At 46.4% G+C, this 23121-nt stretch overlaps 1 long non-coding RNA gene across 1 annotated transcript in view; it reads left to right on the forward strand.

Annotated features, from left to right (window-relative positions):
- The window catches only part of LOC121818650 (uncharacterized), a 145973-nt gene extending 125317 nt beyond the window's left edge, over window positions 1-20656 (forward strand). The window contains exons 9-11 of the long non-coding RNA XR_009599251.1: window positions 13224-13260; window positions 14140-17195; window positions 19612-20656. This is a non-coding gene — a long non-coding RNA (uncharacterized LOC121818650). The remainder of the gene's footprint in view (window positions 1-13223; window positions 13261-14139; window positions 17196-19611) is intronic.
- Window positions 20657-23121: the final 2465 nt, after the last annotated feature.

The raw sequence follows: 23121 nt of genomic DNA on the forward strand, positions 1-23121 counted from the left end.
AGTGCTCTGTAATGGGCATTGTGGTTTTAGGTTAGAGGGAAAGAATAGCTTTTCAAACTGTATGTGGAAAGAACAGTAGATTTATATGTCCTGGTGACTTGGATGTGTGATGGGGTGGGAGGGAGGACTCACTACATGTAATTGATTCAGTATTTATTGAGTACCTACTATGTGCCAATCCCTGGGTATATATAATCCAGGCTGTCTGCTTCATGATGGAGTGACGAGCTCAGGAGGCTCCATGTAGACTGACCACACTACTGTGTCTAAGAGAGGTGGCCAACAGACAATGATGCCTCATGTGTCCCAGACACATGGTGGGGAGGTTAATGCTTATGGTGGATATAAATGATTTTCCCCTCACTTCCGAAAGGCTGCCTGAAGCCCCAGCAAGGAGGCTTGGCTGGAAGGCAGGAGGTTTGGGAGAAAGGTGGAGGCAGACTTTCATGTCAGGCCGTGGAGTCATCAGAGGCCACCACCCGCTGAGCACGCTTAGCCTCTGCAGGCCCAAGGTGCTGTGTGACAGGGCTCCTGGGGGCCTGTGGACAATCATTACTTTTATTACACTTCTCACTGTCAGGTCTTCCGAAATCCACACGGACTGCTCTTATGATTTCAGGTTGTCCCCAAAGAGAAGCTCAAGAATCAGTGATGAGCACAGCGGGAGAGGCAGCCAGCTGCCTATCTCAAAAGGGCACATCACCATAATCACGGGGACAGGGGGAGCATATGCAGAAAGAATGAACGGGGCGGGGCGGGCGTGGGGTGGAGCTGTGTGTGTCAGGAGCCAGCCCACACAGTGTACAAACCACGTCCCCTCCCTGCGTGCCTTCCGCCTCCACCGCCAAAGAGTGCCTTTAAAATAGGTGATGGGCACCCGCGTCTTCTCGCCGACCCTGCAGGGCCCCCTCCCGTAGTAGCCACCTTGCCTGCTATTCCAGTCAATTCACCCTGGGTCTCCCCAGGGCTGGCTGTTGCCTTCATATTTCATGCGGAATGTGCAGCCTCCCAGGAGCCCGAGGCATGCCCTGCATTCTGATGCATCGGCCGGCTCTGACACCAGCCTGCCACGGAGCATGCCTAATGAGGAGGCCGACACCGGAGGGGGAAGAGTCAGCCCGGCTGCGAGGGCCTGCCATGGACCTGGAGTGGGGCGGCAGGAAGACGGTGAGGGCGGACTAGGGGAGAGACCACACTCCATCACCAGATACAAGAAGTGCGGGCCATTTAAACAACACTGGGAACGGATCCGAGCCTCAGAGGAGGAGCAGTTCAGATCAGGGAACAAGCTGGGGGAGAGCTGGGGAGACTAAGAGGAGGAGGACGCGCCGAATCGCGTGGGGTTCGGTAGGCAGGGCTGTGCCTTTTCAGTGTTCCTTCCTGTGTAGGGTTTCTCAAGCTTCCTTAAAGACCACTTCATTAGCTCAAAGATCCTGCTGAACAGAAGTTTTTCCTTTGGTTAAAGCCTCATCTACCTTAATTTCACGCACTGCTCCTCCTTCCGACTGGTTCTGTCAGGATAACTGGGCCCTGGCTTCCTCTGGGACTGAGGGCATTTATGCTTGGGGCAAACGGAGCGGCTGCAATCTCCGTCCCAAAGCTACAGGGATGCAGTGCTGACTCCGCCCCCTCCCTGACGCTAGCCCCGCCTACTTCCGATGGGCCATTCCCATGCCTAGGAAGTAGTGAGGCTGGTTCCAGTTTACAGACAAAAAACCAGGAGTGAGAAAAGATCACACACCAGAAATAAGCTGTGCATGCGTGCCAAGTCCCTTCAGTCGTGTCTGACTCTGTGACCCCATGAACTGTAGCCAGCCAGACTTCTCTGTCACTGGGATTCTTCAGGCAAGATTACTGACGTGGGTTGCCATTTCCTCTTCTAGAGGCTCTTTCGACGCAGGGATTGACCTCGCCTCTCTTACATCTCCTGTATTGGCAGGTGCCTTCTTTACCACTCGCACTACCTAGGAAGAAGCTGGTCACCCCTAAAATCTTGTCCACCGTTCTGTTTGAAATGTGTGTGAAATGAGGTAGCAAAGCATGATTCCCAATAATTTCACTTATATATACACTGAGAAAGAGTGAAACATTCACATTTAATCGAAAAAATCACTTTTAAGTCATAAGTGTAACAAAAAATTTCCTTTAAAGCTCTGATTTCTGTCATCCTTGTGTGTGTGTGTAATCAGCCTTCTGTTTGGGTGCTGGGGACAATAATTTCATAATAAGAATAGTAATCCCTTATTGAAGTCTTACTATGTGCCCCATACTTTTCATTAATTATCTCATGTCAACCTTGGAACACTGGGAACCAGGTGATATTGTCCCACCCTGCAGGGAGGAAATTCTTGCTCAGAAGAGTTAAACATATTGGCTAAGGCCACAAAGCTCGTGAGTGGCAGGAGAGGAACCTGTTTGCCTTGCAACTCCATGCTTTTAACCCCTACAGCTAATGCCCAGATTAAGCCACCCTGGTTTGCAGCCACATCACGTAAATACACTTTACTTTCAGCATTACTGTTCCTCATGTACTTCCTGCCTACAGTGTTCTTGAAATATCTCCCTTGTTAATACCTATACTTTTTCTCATGTGGAATCATAGTTTACTGGTTCTGATTTTATGGTTCTTTAGATTCTGTCCTGAAAACAGAGTAATTTCCACTTTCAAGAAGATTTTTTTTTTTAGTTTTTATTTTTAAATTTTAAAATCTTTAATTCTTACATGCGTTCCCAAACATGAACCCCCCTCCCACCTCCCTCCCCATAACATCTCTCTGGGTCATCCCCATGCACCACCCCCAAGCATGCTGTATCCTGCGTCGGACATAGACTGGCGATTCAATTCTTACATGATAGTATACATGTTAGAATGCCATTCTCCCAAATTATCCCACCCTCTCCCTCTCCCTCTGAGTCCAAAAGTCTGTTATACGCATCTGTGTCTTTTTTCCTGTCTTGCATACAGGGTCGTCATTGCCATCTTCCTAAATTCCATATATACGTGTTAGTATACTGTATTGGTGTTTTTCTTTCTGGCTTACTTCGCTCTGTATAATCAGCTCCAGTTTCATCCATCTCATCAGAACTGATTCAAATGAATTCTTTTTAACGGCTGAGTAATACTCCATTGTGTATATGTACCACAGCTTTCTTATCCATTCATCTGCTGATGGACATCTAGGTTGTTTCCATGTTCTGGCTATTATAAACAGTGCTGTGATGAACATTGGGGTACATGTGTCTCTTTCCATTCTGGTTTCCTTGGTGTGTATGCCCAGCAGTGGGATTGCTGGGTCATAAGGTAGTTCTATTTGCAATTTTTTAAGGAATCTCCACACTGTTCTCCATAGTGGCTGTACTAGTTTGCATTCCCACCAACAGTGTAGGAGGGTTCCCTTTTCTCCACACCCTCTCCAGCATTTATTGCTTGCAGATTTTTGGATCGCAGACATTCTGACTGGTGTGAAGTGGTACCTCATTGTGGTTTTGATTTGCATTTCTCTAATAATGAGTGATGTTGAGCATCTTTTCATGTGTTTGTTAGCCATTCATATGTCTTCTTTGGAGAAATGTCTATTTAGTTCTTTGGCCCATTTTTTGATTGGGTCGTTTATTTTCTGGAATTGAGCTGCATAAGTTGCTTGTATATTTTTGAGATTAGTTGTTTGTCAAGAAGATGTTTTATTGTCATGGAATTCCTTTAGAATTAGAACAATAGAATTTTTACAACTGGAGGAAACCTTGGAGATGATCCATCCTACTGAAGCAGGAATTGCTCCTACGTCATCCTGAGCAGATGGTCATCTCTGCATAAGCATCCTCAGTGCTAGAAAGCACGCCACATGGAAAGTAGCTCAGCCTGCTTTCAGGCTGAGAGGTGGGCGAGGTCTCCCTTTCGCTGCCTCCTGTTGAGTGCCTGCCTTCCATAGCCACCGAGAGTCATGTCTACCACCCAAGGACTTCAGCCACTGTGTGAGTTTCCCAAGGATGTCATAACAGAGCACCATGATCTGGGTGATATCTCACTCTCTGGAGCCTGGAAGTCATGATTCAGAGGGTTGTCAGTGTTGGTTCCTTCTGAGCGCTGTGAGGCAGAATTTCCTCCATCCTACTCTCCTAGCTTCTGGTGGCTCGTTGGCAATCATTGGTATTTCTTGGCTTATAGGTCTCTGCCTTCATTTCACCTGGCATCCCACCTGTGTGGGCTTCTGTCTCCAAAATTCCTCCTATCAGGTCACCACTCATATTGGGTTGGGGACCCTCCTTAGTCTGTGTGTGTGTGTGTGTGTGTGTGTGTGTGTGTGTGTGTGTGCATGCACTGGCATGCAGTCGTATCTGACCTTTGGCAACGCCATGGACTGTAGCCCACCAGGCTCCTCTGTCCATGGGAATTTTCCAGGCAAGAATACTGGAGTGGGTTGCTATTTCCTCCTGCAAGGGATCTTCCTGACCCAGGGATCGAACCCAGGGATTGAACCTGTGTCTCTTCAATCTCCTGCATTGGCAAGCAGGTTCTTTGCCACTGCACCACCTGGGAAACCTTCTTCTTGCTCTAGTATGACTCATTTTAACTAATTACATCCTACAACAACTCTGTTGCCAAATATGGTCATATCCTGAGGTAAAAGGGTTAGGGTTTCAACATGTGGATGGGGCAGGAGCGGGCCACAGTTTGACCTTTACCGGTCCCTCTTCTGCAAATTAGCCTTTCAGACATAAGAAGACACTTGTGTTGCCTTAAGGCTTCTCCTTCTCATTTAACAACCTCCAGCTCTTGGCCAGACTCTTCTGTTCTGGGAGTCTCTTCCAAACACACCTCTCTCCTGGTCAGTGCCTAAGAGGGTGGCACCCTGCCAGTTGGGCTCTGAGGGCCCACTCCCCCAGCCCAAGACTCTGCTTCTCCAGGTCAGCTCTGTGCGTCCACATTCTCAGCTGCCTGAATGTGCAGAGCTTCACTCTACTAATCCTCCTGGTCTCTGTCAAATGGATTGCTCTTAAGCCTGGACTCCACCCAGTAAGATGCTAGTTGACTCCCTTTGAGAACATCAGTGAAACAACCCTGGCCAGAGAGAGATCCTTTGCTGGAAAAGAGAGGCACTTTGCTGAAAACTTCTTGTCCAGGTCAGAGGCAGTGCCACCTACTCGTGGGTCATTTAGTCACTTTCCATGTCCATCGCTGCAAACCCTTTTCTAGTCTTGGTATCAAATCCATCGCAAAAATGAAGGAATATGGAGTGCTTTGAAGCCACCTCATTTGTTAACCCTGAAGCTGAAATGTTAGTGGATATCCAGTGTGTCTGGCAAGCTCGGTTTTTCATAAACACACTGTGTTAAGTTCTCGCTGCCCACTTGCTCACTGAGCTTTTCTCACTTAAGATTTGTTCCATTTTCTTGCAAAATAGTGAAATTCCCAGTTCTCTGTTTTCCCTGGATTGTTTCCAGGGAGATAATGCTTTTCTATTTTGGAAATCGGTCCCACATGTCTTCTTTTCATACTTCTGATAAATCCCCTGATCATGATGCATGGTTTTCAGTCCTTTAATAAGTGGGCTTCTTAAGCAATTGTTTTGATCAGTTTTCTAATTTGGGCTTGGGGAGGGCGTTTCCTTCAAATCTACCAATCTGAATTCTTTCCAAGGGCACCATTTTTTGGGTAGTCTTTCTTTGTAGATAGCAAAGAACTAAGGCAGGGCCGAACAAAACCTGGGAGTGGAAGTAGGGTAAAAAAGGGGCAGGTTTAAGAGGGGAAAAAAAATAGCCAGCTCTGTTTTCCCAAATTCTTTTGGGGAGAATATGAGATAGGGGAACCAGACGGGGTTCTGAGTGGAAAACACTGGGGACCAAGATGGAGAAAGGTAGAGAAGGCACGAGGTGAGGCAACCTGGATTGCCTTGGTGTATGAGAATGAGGTAACCCCACCAAGCCAAGTGACATTCAGCGGGGAGTTCAAGCCCTAATCCTTCCGGGACAAGTTCTGGGGTCTCTGGAGAGCTGTGGCATCACTGGTGTATCTGACATGCAGAGCAGGGCATTCTTACCCCCTCCTCTATGCTACAATATTAATTTTTAGGAATTAGCATGTAGTATTCCATAGTAATTATTTCTAATTCTCACTTAGTTTTAAAACTAGAAATTTAAAGAAGAAAATCTCAATTTTGAAGATATTATTTAAAGTCAGCAAAATACTTCATGTATGCACCAAAATGTGGGCTACCCAGGGGGAATTAGAATGGTAAAGAACCCGCCTGCCAGTGCAGCAATGCAAGAGACACAGGTTCCATCCCTGGGTTGGGAAGATTCTAGAGGAGGGGATGGCAACCCACTCCAGTATTCTTGCCTGGAGAATTCCATGGACAGAGGAGCCTGGGGGACTACAATCCATGGGGTCAGATACAACTGAAGCAACTTAGCATGCACACACTAAAATGTATGTGTGTTAAACAAAATATTACGCCTCACGGTTTGCACTGTTTCACTGCCTTAACTATGCAAAACAAACTAAGAGGTCACATAAAATAACAGAATCTTGTTGTTTCATCCTCACGATCTTTTACTATGGCTCTTCTTTTTTGCTTTTATTGTTCAAATGCAGAGATATATTCTATCACAGGAGTTGAATACATAAATAGCACCCTGTGTGAATTCAAAGGCTCCCTAACTAAGAATTTACTCTCAAAAGCAACATGAATGTATATCTGCCTGTGCTGGAGACTACATGGATGAAAATTTCTGATTAGCTTCCATGAAAAATATCTCTATTAGATGATAAGCAGTAAAAATGTGCATATATATGTGTGTATATGTCCGTGTGTGCACACACATGTATATAACAAAAATGCCACAGTAATGGCAACAATTGTTTAACTGAGACCAACAGAAGATTTTGGGGGTGTGGGATCAGGACTGTTTTTAGCATCACTGGCACTTTTTAGCGTCACTGGCACATGGTGGAAATAAAAGCTGACCAACATCACACTGGTCGCTGGGGCATTCTGTTCCCTTAACCTCAGGGGCCACTGCTGACCCATTATGGGGGAGGTAAGCAGAAGAGTGTACTCAGATAAGCCTAGAGGATTGTTGCGGGCAGGCAAGAATTAGGGCCTGAGATAAGGGTCTATGTTGTTTGAAGGGTAAAATGACACACGGTTATTTTGTTCTGCATATTTCTACTTTGTCTCTTTAGCTCTGCAAATATCTCCAGGGTCCCCCATCGAGAGCCCTCGGAGGGCACAGGCCCTGTCTGTACGTCACTGTATTACCCACCTCTCCTGCCGGCCCCCTGGATGTAGCACAGCCCTTGGTTCATTCTAAGTCCTCTGTAAATGTCCACTGATAGATTTCTCTAACCATTATCTTCAGCTGTTTAAAAGCAACTCGTCCTCTCTGTGCTATGTGAGCTCAGGAATTGCAGCCTCCTCCTCCTTCATTCATTACGCACACCAGCGGGCTCGCTGTTCCCCAACATGGTTATATAATAGTCTTGATTCTCCAAAACGCTATTAGCTCACCTTCACCATCTTGGCTTCTGCTGCCTCGGGAGACTGACACAGGGGAAGGGAGAAAGAAGGCAGGAAGTAGAAAGAAGACCCCTGAAGATTTCAGCGAGTTGGCTCCACCTGTGATCATTCAGATACAGGTTCTCAGACCCCCAGGCCTGCTGAGGTTCCCATTATCTTTACGGAAGGGAAAATGACATATCCACAGAGGAGTCCCAGGGCCCTGTGGGAGTGCCTGAGGGAGCTGGAAGATGGAGCCTTTTGGAAAGTGCAGGCCCTTGTCTGCCTTCCTGCTGTGGGGCAGGGAATCAGCGCTGCAATTTGGAGCACTTCCGCCAGCCCACCTCCAGACCCCACAGTTTAGTTCTTCATTAAAAGAAGGTCCGAAGAGGCGCTTAAACACAAAACTCCCCATAATGGTGAATACTCAGAATTACTTTCCACCTGATACTGCTTCACTTAATTGGACTAAAGCAGGCTCCCCTGGCTCCAGGCTCCCTTGAAATCCTGCCCAAATTTGCCTGGCTCCTGCGTGGGCCTGGGTAAAGATGAGGCAGGTGCACCGAGGGGCCGCGAGCCGGGCTCCCATGAACTGTAATGGTTGCTGCATGACTGATTTCCCGACTCCTCCACCTTCCCGCCATATCCCAGGACCCCCCTGCTTATGCAAAGAGCAGGCTCCCTAGTGCCACCTTATGAGGAAGTGGTAGGGCAATTTCATTTAATATTGCTAGTGCTTCCATTAACCTGACTATATTGCTCTCCATCCTCAATTTAAGACTCTCTCTTTCTCTTGATTATCGATGTATTTCGGAGCCTCTGAATGTCCTCTCCAGACCTCTAAGCCAGCCTGGAATAAGCTGATAATCGAAAGCTTCAGTTCCTCGAGGTTTTCTGGCTTTAGAGTAAGGCAGCCTTCCCATGCCCCACCACCCCCAGGCCTTAGAAGCCGTCCTGGGGTTCCGTTTTGCTCTAGTGCGCTCTGATGTTCTCTGTCTTCACTCTTGCCTCTATTTCTCTTCCTCCCTCCCCACCTTCCCTCCCTTCCTTCCTTCCCTCTTTCCTTCCCCACCTTTTTTTTAATCGGCCTCTTCTTTTTGTTGTTAAGATTTGCTCAGTGAGAAAGTGTTTTAGAGTTTTCTTGGAAACAGGTAGACAGAAATGTATCATGGACCATTTTTACTCTATGATTGACTGATTCAATTGTTAATTCAGTAAGTATGCATTAAGTGTCTACTATGTGTCAGGCACTCTTGTAGGTTCTGTAGATGAATCAGGACCCAAAGGTTGTGCTTTCATGCAGCTTAATTCTAGCAGAGAGAGAATAAGTTAAGAAAAAAAAACAAAACACATTTACAGCAGATGAAGATAAAAAGTGTGAAGAAAACTAATGTAGTGTAAGAGGCTGGAAAGTGATGGGAAACCCCCCATGCCTGCCCTTGTATCCATACATGCTCCTTTGAACGACAGAGGCCTCTCTACATTTAAATTCTACAATAAGAACGAAGTGGGAGTGAGATCGGAATACTCTCTCTGGGGGAGAGTACAACTGGCAATGTAAACAAGCTTACATGCCCCCTCCCCATGGCTTCCCTGACATGGCATACAGAAAGCTGGGGCAGGGCCCCTAGGAGAACAACCCCAAGCTTTCCTCTGGAGTGCAGCCCTGGGAGAATGAGGCATCGATATGACTACAGAGAAAAGATGGTGAGTCACCCTGCTCCACCCTGTCACTGCATCAGAACTCTCATTCCATCACCGCTCAGTTCCCAAGGTCTGAGAGAAGGCCATCGCCCCTACTCCTTGCATCCCGTGGGCAGCCTAAGATTGAATGCTGCTGCTGCTGCTAAGTCGCTTCAGTCGTGTCGGACTCCGTGCGACCCCAGAGACGGCAGCCCACCAGGCTCCCCTGTCCCTGGGATTCTCCAGGCAAGAACACTGGAGTGAGTTGCCATTTCCTTCTCCAATGCATGAAAGTAAAAAGTGAAAGTGAAGTCACTCAGTCGTGTCCGACTTTTAGTGACCGCATGGACTGCAGCCTACCAGGCTCCTCCATCCATGGATTTTCCAGGCAAGTGTACTGGAGTGGGTTGCCATTGCCTTCTCCGAGGATTGAATGAAAGCTGGCTTTTCAAACCTATGGTAATTGGGATGAAGGCTGCAGCTGGATTCCTCCGGCCTCTAATGCCTTCAGGGAGTGGTCCACTGTAGCCTGGCCAAAGGAGAGCACAGTTCTCTGACCTCAGCAAAGAATAGAAACCTCAAATGCTCGGACCAGAGGATGATTCTGTAAGAACAGCAGGCCAAGACAAAGGTAGGGCTCAGAGCATGAGAAGAGTTACATGCCTTCCATGAAAATGGGTCTCTAGGCCTTTGTACACAGTGAAGGAGGGATGGAGGGAAAGCTTTGGACTTGGTCAGACTTGGGGCTGGATCCTGGATCCACAGGTCTCTGCTCTCTGGTTGTGGATAGTTTATTAACCCTTTCTGGGATATAGTGTCCTCACTGGTACAATGGGCCAGCCACACCTTGTTCATAGACTTGTGAGGATTAAAGAAAAATGTAAATGGATAAGTCCAGGCACTGGGAAAGGAACCTGGCACTGAGTTAATGACTATACATGTCCTTGTCTGGAACTGCACTTAAGCAGGACTATGTCCTCATTTATTTGAAGCCTGAAGAATCTAGGGGTGAATAGCATGGCTATAATTTACTTTTAAAATTCAAAAAATATTGTGAACTATATAGTACCTTTTCTAGAGAGTTTCTAGCCAATACACTTATCCACTTTTATTCAAAATCTAGGTAATGTCATTCATTGTCTTGGCTTAAAAACCATCTACTTGCCAACAGGGCTTTATTTTTATCTCCAAGCCAGACCTCTCTTAGGAACTTCAGACTCACATATTCAACTGCTAATTTGACATCTAAGAGCGTGCATATCCCAAACAAAATGCTTGATTCCACATCCCAACCCTACCCCCACAACCTGGTACCCAGCCCAGCCCTGCCCCACCTTTCCCATGTCACTAAATAACCACCATGATTCACCCAGAAACCTCAGCCAGAAACCCTCATCCCTCCTCCTTCTCCACGCCCCTCAGCCAACCCATCAGCATTCCCTGCTGATCTTACCCAGGATTTTCCTAATCCAGCCCCTCCCGACCACCTCCACTGCCACCTTCAGCTGGATCACACCAGCAGCCTGTGAAATTAATCTCCCAGCTCCCACTCCTGTGCACTGTAATCCATTCCCTGAATGGCCAGCATCATCTTTTTAAAGCACAAACCAATCTTGTCATTTGCCCACTTAAAACCATCAGTAACTTTCCTTGTACATAGAGTCAAATCAATACACCTTCCCTCACCCCGCCGGACTGGGAATGTGTACCATCTTCTTTTCCACCTTTCTCCCCCTCCTTCCCTTGTCCATCCTCCTGCTTTTCTCACAGCACTCCAAACACACCACCCTCCAGATACATTGCCCTCCTTTCCATTTCTTTGACAAACCAATCCCCTTCCCCTCTGGGCTTTCCGCTAGGCTCTTTCCTCTAGCTTGAATTCTCTCTCCCTTTCTCTTCCCATACCCAGTTCCTTCACATCCTTCAGGTCTCAGCTTACATTTAACCTCTCTGAGTATCCTTCTGTGACACCCCAAGTTCCAAATAGGGCCCTCAGTCATTCTTATAGCACATGGCTCTGCTAACCTTCAGAGAGGGAAGGATTGTCTATTTACCAGGGGATATCCAAAGCCTTGCATAGAGTTCATTAAAATTTGATCTCTTAATGAATGAACCGATTAAAAATCACACTGCCCTTATTCTAAATCCCCATCTCTAGGCCCCACATCTTGCTTCTCAGCCACAGGTATACCCAGCCATTCCTTTTGCCAGGCCCCCGCTGCTTCTTTGTGAGACCCTCACACTTCCACCTCAGCCCATCACTGCATCAGCCTCCCTGTTACTCTGCCAGCACCCAAGTGCCCTTGAAAGGCAGGTTGGCCAACCTGGGGCACAAAGGGTAGCTACGTTCTGCACACGTGTGCATATGTGCATCACACATTTCTTCCTCAGTCTTTTATTTCTCCTGCAACAAATGCGGTCTTTGTTTGCCCATCCAACAACCCAACCCCTGCAAAATGAGACGGTGCCAACACTGGCAGCAGACCACAGGCCCTTGCTTGCCATGTTGGCCCCCTCAGAGGCTTTCTCCTTGCACTTTTTGAGGTGGTTTCCTGTTGTTGCTGAGGTCAGCATTCAGCCCAGCTTTGAACATGGAAGCCTCACCCATCCCAGGGCGACTCTGGCTTTCTTATCAGACTCTGCCCTAATGGGAAGTGAATGCTGCAATCACGGGGCGCACTCCGAGGTCACAATTACGTAAGGATTATTAATGAAGCAACGATGTCAAAATTGTGTGAAATCAAACTCAGATTTAAGTACTTAAAATAAACAGATATAAAGTAACAGATGTCCCGTTTTGTTCTCAGATGATTTCATCCCTTGTTAAAAATAAATGTCTGGCTTGAAAGGAGAAAAAAAAAGAAAAGGGGAACTTTACTTCCATGTTAAAAATTAATTGAATCCAGAGGTTGGTAAAGCAACTAAGTGGTGTGGGTTTTTTTTTTTTTTAAGGCAAAGACATATTTGTGTTGATTTTTATTTCAGTGAGTAATAAATTCATTGCATAGCCCCAACTTTGATAGACCAAGCTCACGTCCTTTGAAACCCAAAGGGAAAATTTCTCCATAGTTATTATGTAGATAAGAATGGGGCCCAGTGTATCCATCTGAGGAGAATTTAGTTCCATGCTTAACCCCAAAGGGTGCAACAGCAGAGGCTTCAAATACCACAAGTCCTGATTGTCATGCTTGCAGCCATCAAAAACCCATGGAGGTGGACTTGCCTTGGAATTTCAGTGTGGAATTCCCAGAGAAGACGCCTACTGAAATTAGTAATGGGAAAGGCAAATTAGGTCATCTTGTCCGTCCCCCTGCCAGCTTCCTACACTGTGGTTAATTTTCTCCTCCTTTGATCAGATACATTTTAAATGTTTCAAGAGATGGAAATTGCACCAGTTGGCTCCCTCTAGAGTTCCACAGCCTACTGAAGTAACAGGACTCGATTTTCTGCCTGTGAGACTCAGTGGGAATTTTTCCAAGAGTGGAAGGTTGTTTGTGAACTGGGGGCTGCCTTTACCTCCCCCAAATGTCTCTTCCTCATTCTGTTTATGGCCCAATTCTGAGGATTTAGAAATCCGGAGAAATGTTCATCTGTCCAAAATCACAAAATGGCCCCGGGAACATTCAAAGGAAATAATTTATTTGTAGATTCTGAGTAAAAAACACAAGGGGATTGGTATTGATGCCCTTGAATAAAAGATGGGGCTGCTCATAGCCCTGATGCTGGCTGTCTGTGCAGGAGAGTTGCATGTAGCACCATTTATTGAAGGGGATAAATAATCCAGATAAGAAACCATATGTTTCCAGGCAGAAAATACATGTTACTAAACTGTTAGCCACTTTGGAAGTAAAAATACTTGGTTTTTCAATCGGTTAAAATTATCTTGCCTGTATTTCCAGTCCCCATCTCTGAACCCCAATGCTTGAACAAACCAACATTAGATTAGCAACGAAGAGTAAAGAATAGTACAGCCTTGTCAATGTACTTAACGGCTCTGACTTGTGTGCTTAAAAATGGTTGAAATGTTTTTTTTTTTTTTTAAAGGGAGGTAGAAAATGAAGCCATTCTGATTGTGTCAGAGGTAAGGAGTGGACAGTTTATACAATAGGTAGAGTGGGCGGAAGGGATGGGGTCTAGTTTTGCTCAGACTTGCTTCATTTCTCTGCACTTGACTCTGCAGCTTCTGCACAGACTGAGTGTGGGCCAAGATGTCCCCGAAGTGTCCCCAGACCCAGCACGTGCCTGCTTTGTGGCAGACACTGCTGTTGCCAGCTCCCCAGTCATTCTCCTTTCCTGCAATAGAACGTCGCTTGGGGTTTTGAGTGTCGCTTTGCTGAACCATTAAAAATAAATAAAAACTCAAAGCTCACTTACTGCCTCCCTTGCAGCTGGTGACTGGCTGTGTGACTTAGCTCTGACCGATGAGATAAAGGCAGCATCCCCAGGGAGGTAGCCATCCATGTCCCCCTCTGTGTCCCTTTGCCTTCCACCTTCTTCCTTTTGCTCCTTTGTGGTTGTGATGCTTGAAGGAGTAGCAGCATCCAGCAACTATAGGGACAATGCAGAAAGGGAGAAGGCAGGTGGTGACATTTCAAAGTTGCCCTTCGAGCCCTTGTAGGGGCAGAAAATGCTCCCTTCTTCACTTCTAGATTCTTTGGATGGTCTTATAATTAAGTTGACAAAAGCAGATTAATAGGAAAAATTTAATTCCATATGTCCAGAAGTGCCAAGGATATGAGACTCAAGACCAAGTCAGGCAGTTGAGCTTACGTCCCAGCTTCAGCTAAGGAATGGGATGGGGGTCAGGGGCTTCAAGTAAGGGTGGGGGGAGGACAATTCACAGAACAATGAGATGAGCAGATGTTTGGTAATTAGAAATTTGCCATGCCATGCAGATATGCCTTTCAGATAAAAACATTATCTCTGGTAATAATCCTTTTTTTTTTTTTTTTTGGTACAGGTCCCTATCTAAATTCTTCAAGGCAGTTAAGGGAGGAGTAAAAGATTTTCCTGAGTCTCGAGGTCTTGATTGCCTTCAGCTCAAAATAATTCACATGCCAAAGTGACATATTTTGGGATAGCATGTTTTGCTCCCCTTCATCCTGGGCAAATCAACACTCTGTGTGTATGTGTGTGTGGGTGAAAGAGATGTGTATGTTTTCCTATAACAAATAAACACTTTTCCTTGTTTAAGCCAGGGCAGTAGGGTTCTCTGTTATAGCCAAATGAATTCTTAACTGCTACAAGTTCTATGTCACGTCCTTTGAAATTCCACATTACTTGCTCCTTTGAATTAAGTGCTGAAGGCCAGTGTTAAAATACAAATGCTCATTGAGAGAAGAACATTTTAAGTTGTAACAAGCCATTGACATCTTACTGAAAGTGAGTTCATCAAAATAGCTCTCTGGTCCAGTAGCAGGGGGCTGAAAGATAGGCAGGGAGGCAGATGGGCTTTGATGGGAGGACAGGGGTTCTATTTCCACTGGATCACTATAGTGACAGTCCTGGGGTCTTGGAGTTAGAGGTCTTCGGGGAGGTGGGCAGTGCTTGAGGGAAGATGAAGGACTGGAAAGAATATGGAAAAGACCAAAAGTGGCCTTGAATTCATCTTCCGAAAAGAACACTTCAATCCTGAACAGCATTGGAGTTAGCCTCAGACATCTACAGGGGAGATGGGAGAGCTGCATAAATATTGCCTGGACAGTTTAGACTTCAGTTCAGTTCAGTTGCTCAGTCGTGTCCAACTCTTTGCGACCCCATGAATTGCAGCACGCCAGGCCTCCCTGTCCATCACCAACTCCCGGAGTTCACTCAGACTCACGACCATCGAGTCAGTGATGCCATCCAGCCATCTCATCCTCTGTCGTCCCCTTCTCCTCCTGCCCCCAATCCCTCCCAGCATCAGGGTCTTTTCCAATGAGTCAACTCTGCATGAGGTGGCCAAAGTACTAGAGTTTCAGCTTTAGCATCATTCCCTCCAAAGAAATCCCAGGGCTGATCTCCTTCTGAATGGACTGGTTGGATCTCCTTGCAGTCCAAGGGACTCTCAATAGTCTTCTCCAACACCACAGTTCAAAAGCATCAATTCTTTGGCGCTCAGCTTTCTTCACAGTCCAACTCTCACATCCATACATGACCACTGGAGAAATCATAGCCTTGACTAGACGGACCTTTGTTGGCAAAGTAATGTCTCTGCTTTTGAATATACTATCTAGGTTGGTCGTAACTTTTCTTCCAAGGAGTAAGCGTCTTTTAATTTCATGGCTGCAGTCATCATCTGCAGTGATTTGGGAGCCCAAAAAGATAAAGTCTGACACTGTTTCCACTGTTTCCCCATCTATTTGCCATGAAGTGATGGGACCAGATGCTATGATCTTCGTTTTCTGAATGTTGAGCTTTAAGCCAACTTTTTCACTCTGTACTTTCACTTTCATCAAGAGGCTTTTTAGTTCCTCTTCACTTTCTGCCATAAGGGTGGTGCCATCTGCATATCTGAGGTTATTGGTATTTCTCCCAGCAATCTTGATTCCAGGGTGTGCTTCTTCCAGCCCAGCGTTTCTCATGATGTACTCTGCATAGAAGTTAAATAAGCAGGGTGACATTATACAACCTTGACATACTCCTTTTCCTATGTGGAACTAGTCTGTTGACCCATGTCCAGTTCTAACTGTTGCTTCCTGACCTGCATATAGGTTTCTCAAGAGGCAGGTCAGGTGGTCTGTATTCCCATCTCTTGAAGAATTTTCCAGTTTATTATGATCCACACAGTCAAAGGCTTTGGCATAGTCGATAAAGCAGAAATAGATGTTTTTCTGGAACTCTGTTGCTTTTTCTATGATCCAGCAGATGCTGGCAATTTGATGTCTGGTTCCTCTGCCTTTTCTAAATCCAGCTTGAATAGCTGGAAGTTCACGGTTCACGTATTGCTGAAGCCTGGCTAGGAGAATTTTGAGCATTACTTTACTAGTGTGTGAGATGAGTGCAATCATGCAGTAGTTTGAGTATTCTTTTGCATTGTCTGTCTTTGGGATTGGAGTGAAAACTAATCTTTTCCAGTCCTGTGGCCACTGCTGAGTTTTCCAAATTTGCTGGCATATTGAGTGCAGCACTTTCGCAGCATCATCTTTCAGGATTTGAAATAGCTCAACTGGAATTCCATCACTTCCACTAGCTTTGTTTGTGGTGATGCTTTCTGAGGAGATAATGCTTCAACAAGAGATAATTCTCATTACAGTTTCTTTTCTCAGGGAAAAGGTATTTCCCTCCCCTGTTGCCATCGCTTCACATCTCCCCCACTTTAAGAGCGTGCTCAAAGCCTAGAGCCTGCCAGGACCCCTGCCCTTCCCCAGGACACTGACAGCAGGCCCTTGCTGGCTTCCCAGCCCTCCCCTCCCAGCTGCATGGTTACGATTCTCCCGGCAGAATGTCCCCTTTGGCTGGGCTGCCTTTTTTGTTTGTCTTAGTGTCTTTTGCGGTGCCTTATGCCTGGTGGCCTTTAAGCTAACATTTGTTGAGTGCTCATGGTAAACTGGGCTTCCCTGATAGCTCAGTTGGTAAAGAATCTGCCTGCAATGTAGGGGACCCGGTTTGATTCCTGGGTTGGGAAGATCCGCTGGAGAAGGATAGGCTACCCACTCCAGTATTCTGGTCTGGAGAATTCCATGGACTGTATAGTCCATGGGGTTGCAAAAGAGTCAGACACGGCTGAGTGACTCGCTTTCATGGTAAGCCAGGCACCTTTCTAAGGCACTTACAGGAACTCTTCCTTCAGTCCCCAGTCCCTGGTTCAGCCCCACCCCCAGCCAGGCCCTCAGTGTTGGCCTGGCAGCGAAGGGGCCCGTGTATTCACCCTGGGTCTGTTCATCACATCCCCTCCTCTTCTCTCAGTCACTCAAGTTAACCTCCCTGCTTTCCTGCCAACAGAGCCAGGCCCTTAGCTGCTCTACTGCTAAAAGATATACCATCCCTATAAAGCTTCTAATGGAGGAAATTACTTCATCAGGCTCAAGTCAAGAGGTAAGAAAACAAGGGTCCTGGAAAAGGAGCATTTAAAGAAGACAGCCCACTAAAATCAGTCCCACACAGCACAGGGGAGGAAGATCCCAACACTGTGAGCCTCAGTCATACCCAACTCTGCGAGCCTATAGACAGTAGCCTGCCATGCTCCTCTGTCCATGGGATTCTCCAAGCAAGAATACCGGAGTGGGTTGCCCTGCCCTCCTCCAGGGGATCTTCCTGACCAGGAATCAAACCTGGCTCTCCTATGTCTCCTGCATTGGCAGGTGGGCTGTTTACCACTAGCAACCTGGGAAGCTCTGGTGAGTCTCTAAACCACCTCACTATAATAATCTGATGGGGGACCAGGCTTGCTCCGAGGTGTAGAGTTAAATACAGGAATTTTAGGCATAGGTAGCCCTGTTTTATGGAGAAGACAATGGCACCCCACTCCAGTACTCTTGCCTGGAAAATCCCATGGATGGAGGAGCCTAATGGGCTGCAGTCCATGGGGTCTCTGAGTCGGACTCAGCTGAGCGACTTCACTTTCACTTTTCACTTTCATGCATTGGAGAAGGAAATGGCAACCCACTCCAGTGTTCTTGCCTGGAGAATCCCAGGGATGGGGGAGCCTGGTAGGCTGCCGTCTATGGGGTCGCACAGAGTCGGACATGGCTGAAGCGACTTAGCAGCAGCAGCAGCAGCCCTGTTTTATGTCCCTGCTCTGCCCCCACCTTGCTGTATGATCCTGGGCCAGTCACTTAGTGTCTCTCAACCTCAGTTTTCTCATCTGTAAAACAGGAGCATAGCTTTATTATAATAGCTCACATCTCCTATGTTTCTATGAGAATTCAGTGAGAAAATCCATACGAAGCACTTTCAGTGGTTCATCAGGGGAGATTTAATACCAGAGATTACTGGGGTTTAGGGTGGTTTGTTGGAGCAAAACTAGGGAGACAGTGTTACCCAGAGAGATGACTGCAGGAAGTAACTGCAGGAAGACCCTACCCTTTGAGCCAGGAGTGAAAGAGGAGAAGGGGTTACCCTTGCTTACAAGCACTATCTCATGAGGCCACCGCTGCCCCTTCTGCTGGAGCCACCACCATTGCTGCAATGAGGAAGCAGAAGTCTGGGCCCTTGCAGACACTGCAGGACCCCAGTAAACCCGAGGGTGCTGCTGCTCACCAGCTAGGCACAGCAGCCTGCGGTCACCTGAACCAGACAACTAACTAGTTACAATATTGATATAATGACTTCTCCCAAGTCTCTGTGAGTTCTTCCCGTGATAGAACCTAACCCAAGCTAGCAAGGAAGTCTGGGAAATGTAATTTTCAGGCTTCTGAATCCTGGATACAGAGGAGAAAATACAAGAGTGTGTAGGAAGCTAAGAACCAACTAAGAAATCACCAACACTGAGGTTACACAATCCAAGCACTTGATTATGTTAATTGTCATCATCGTCATCATCCTTTTTTAAATTTTTATTTCTGCAACAAACAAGTAGTGGGATCTCAGTCATGTTATTTCATCTCTCTGGGCTTCCCTGGTGGTTCAGATGGTAACGAATCTGCCTGCCAATGCAGGAGACTGGAGTTCAATCCCTGGGTCGGAAAGAGCCCCGGGGGAAAGGAATGGCTACCCACTCCGGGATTCTTGCTGGGAGAATTCCATGGACAGAGGAGCCGGGTGGGCTGGTCAGGGTCACCAAGAGTCGGACACAAATGAGCAGCTAACACTAACTGACTAACCAGGCTTTTATTTCTTTATCTTTAAAGTGAACAGTTTGGGCTGGACAAGAAATGGGTCCCTCCCAACAAGCAATTTTATTCTTTCCCTCTTGTATCCAGTCAGTAAACATTTTGCTGAGGTCCCAAGTGTGAACTGGGCACTGAGGTGAAATCAGCAAGATTGGGTTTGAACTAAAGGTCACTTGTAGTGACAGAGACAAACAAATGCGTAATCTCGAACTCATCCAGCTAGTTAAGGGCAAAACACACTGACTCCCGGGCCAGTGCTCTTTCCTGTTTATTGCCTTACTTCCCTAATTGATCTAATAAACTCCACACAGAAGAATTTCTTCTTCTGTCTCTGGATGTGCAGAGAACTAACAGTCCTTTCTCTGATAAGCTCCATTTCCCATTGTCCATCATCTACCTCCTCCCTGACCTGTACCCCAATATCAGCCTGTCAAGGATGTAGCAGACAGGTGAGCTGCAGAGCGGGTCATCTGCCTGGGGTCCTGGTCAGCACCTGCGGAGCTCTCAGAGTAATAAGGGGTGTGAAACTGTGAATGCTCTGGGTGTCCGTGATTCCCCTGTTCGCCCCCTCTGCCATCGTGCTGCCCACAGATTTCCCACTATTGCTGATGACCCTGATGTGCAGTAGGAGACCCTGTGTATTCCATCTCTTACTCCTGCTCACTCTGAATGCATTTCAGATATTGCCGTGGAAACGTCAATTCCCCAAGCCAAGAAGACCCTGTTTCCCAGAAGCTGCTTCTACAGACTCTAGCATATAGATGAGCCTGGCCCAATCACGCACTGTATCTTGACCCAGCGGGTTTGCAGCACACCTGCATTGGAGGTGAATCGATTGGTGCTGCTTAATCCTGGCTACTTCCAGGCAGGTTCTCCCCCACTCACTGAAGCTTAGTAGCAACAAGCCCTTCACTGTAAAGAGAATTTTTTGTCCTCTCACTTGGGACTAAAGGTCAAAGTTTAAATCTATATTTAATGCCATTTTCTGAAAACTGGATTTGTGATTCCCTTTATGTTGGTATTACATATCTTAAGGGATTTCAAGGGGAGAAATCTGGGAAGCCCAGTTTCTGAGAATGACCTTTACTTTAAATGTGTAAATAGGATGGAGCTTGTGTTTCTGCTTTTTAAACCTTTTAATTGTGCTTCCAAAGACAATTCTGGAAAGCATGGGCTGTGCTGAGTGGTTACCCGGAAGCCACTTTGACAAGAAGAGACTCAGACTTTTGTCTCATACAGAAAGGCCAAAGGTTAATGGCTCCTGCTCTGTTGGCCTGCTAGGGACAGTCTCTTTTGAAGCTTTGTACCTTGAGCTATGGTGATCCCATATTAGAATATGCAAATAGTACGGCCTTTAACTGCCTCGGAAAAGGGAAAGTTCAAATTTACTTAATTCTATTTTTCCTCTGAATTTTATAAAACATTATTGAAGTGGTATCAGAATATCATTCAGAATGTCAGTTTTAGAATATTTCAAATATTTACCTAAAGTTTTTTTTAAAGGGCCGCTTTCACTGTCTGAATGTGGCACTAAAGGCAGTTATAAAATTGAATTTCCTTGCACTTCATAAGCTCAGACTTGCATGTTTAAAAAAGTAGTGATGGGAATTTCTCAGTTTGCAAACAGCCTCTGGGCATGGCCAGATAGATAGATACATAGATAGACAGGAAGAAATAATTCTAATATTTAATAAATATACCACAATAAACTTATTTTAAAAAAAAGCTGATCCTCATGTTATTATCACATAATCTCCAATACTTCCTACTCCTAAAATTTGGAGCTTGTTATTTTGAAGCTAGATGTGATTTGTCCTCCATGGCCTCTGTATGGTCAGGCCACCCAGCATGGCTGTCCTGCTGTCTGTCCATCACCTACGCCACCATTACCTGCTTCACCTGACCCTACTCACAGGACAGACCTTCCTAAGTAGCTGCTCCTACCCTGGCTAGTGATTGCTCTAACCTTTAGATCAAAAGATCTCCACCTGTTATCAATGTGGTGATGAAGGGCATGGCTCTCTGCTGGTTTCCTGGTAACTGATGAGCCCACTTGATGTTAATTCCCCCCTGGACCCTCCCCTTCCTCCAGGGAGCAGAATCTGCCACCCTGGCTTGCCCGTCATCTGCCGCACACTTTGGGGTGTCGCTCTAGGACCTGGTTCAGACGTGTAAGTCCCCCACTCATTGAACCATTGAAGGCTCTGTCACCAACTCCGGGCCCTTTCTTTGGTCTTGCAGCTGGGCAAGCACAGGGCTCATAGGTGTGTGGGGTGAAGCCTAGCAACTAGCGGAACAGCCAGGAGACCGAGGAAGCTCCAGTGAGCACCGACATGTTGGGAAATAAGGATGGCAGTTGTGGGGCCTGAAACTTGCAGGGGTGATCCTGGGGTGGCTGTTCACTTGCATATGGGGCACAGAGGTTCTGGGGTGATCCCAAAAGTGGTGGGGAAATCCTGCATGGCCGTCCACTAGTATGCCAGAACCTGGGGTCGATGCGCCAAGAGAGTTCAGAGAACTCATAGAAAATCCTAAGGCTGTTGTTGGCCACAGCTCTGGGCTGGCCGCTGGTTTTTACATAAAGAAAGACCACAGAGGCTAACTGCCGAGGCAAAGGTTAACTTGAATGCTGATTCTTGTTCCTCTGAAAGTGAAGCACGTGAATGTGAGTGAATATGTATTATTGTCTATTACTGTTATTTGTTTAAACCGAATTGGCTATATAGAAACGGAAAAGAAATCCCTGAAAATGTCCCAGGATGGGATTCTTGACATTGTGAAACTGGTTTTTATTAGCTTTCTAGAAGGAATGGGTGTTTCTCTTCTTGTGCCTTTGAGATGCAAATGATCTAGCTGGGCTCTCAGGAACTTTCATCAAATCCCTATGAGTAAAGGGGGGGAAAAGGAGGCCTTTTCAACTCGCAGGAAAATTGTGAGATCTCTGTGTCTGTGCAGATACCTGTATATCTATGTGTATCTTACAAACCTGAGGTGTCTCTGCCTTCAAATGGCTTTGCCAAGATCAGTTTGTGGATGAGCTCTGTTTCCCTGGGTTAAAAAAAAAATGTGTGACGCCAAAAACTCTGCCTCAGTGCACCAGCGCCGAATCGAATCTCAGAGACAGAATTCTGAGTGAAGTAAAAAAGAATACAGTCATTGCTTTACCAGGCAAAGGGGAACAGAACAGGTTCATGCCATCAAAATTGTGTGTCCCAGGGACCTGGGTGGTGGTGCAGTGGTTAAGGCTTCATCTTCCAGTGCAGGGGGTGAGGGTTCAATCCCTGGTCAGGGAGCTAAGAGTCCACATGCCTCATCGTCAAAAAACCAGAACATGAAAAAAAAAAATAAATAAAAGCAATATTATAACAAATTCAATAAAGAATTTTTTTAGGGAAAAAAAAAATTGTGTGTCCCAATGCAGGGGATTTGGTGAGGAGTCTTATGATGAGCATGGTTCAAGGGTGGGGTTGCCAATAACGATCAAGTTATGTGCAGGACCTGCAGTCTTTAATCTGGCTTTAGATGGTCTACTGATGAGTTTCTGTGGTTCTTGAGGTTTCCAAACTGTGACCTTCTCTCTGGACTAAAGAATGCTTCAACAAGTAGTAGTAGTAGTTGTTGTTCTTCAGGCGCTCAGTTGTGTGTCCAACTCTTTGCGACCCCATGGACTGCAGCATGCCAGCTTCCCTGTCCTTCTCCATCTCCCAGTTTGCTTAACCTCATGTCCACCGAGTCCTTGATGCCATCCAACCATCTCCTCCTCTGTCGTCCCCTTCTCCTCCTGCCTTCAATCTTTCCCAGCATCAGGGTCTTTTCCAGTGAGTGGGCTCTTCTCATCAGGTGGCCAAAGTAATGGAGCTTCAGCTTCATCAAATAGTTAACATCTTCCACTTGTTGGGGTTTTAATTTTGCAGAAAAGTTCAAAGATATTGGTACAGTTATCCCTTGGGGCAAAACAGGACTCTGTCCCAAGCCTGAACTATTGTTTCTTGACTGCTGCACTCTTGACTGCTGGTCCCTTGTCTCTGCATCCCTTCCCTTCCCTGATTAGCAACTGTTTGAACCTGCCCTATAGAACTCAAGGAAGGGCATGGAGGCTGAGGCCTATTCCCTATGAAAAAAGAAATGGGGGACACAGATAGGTTTCCATGCCCAGGAGCCCTGCAGGGCCCTGCTCAGTTTCAAGTGCT

This window comes from Ovis aries, chromosome 2 (assembly GCF_016772045.2).
Source record: "Ovis aries strain OAR_USU_Benz2616 breed Rambouillet chromosome 2, ARS-UI_Ramb_v3.0, whole genome shotgun sequence".
Classification (NCBI taxonomy): Eukaryota; Metazoa; Chordata; class Mammalia; order Artiodactyla; family Bovidae; genus Ovis; species Ovis aries.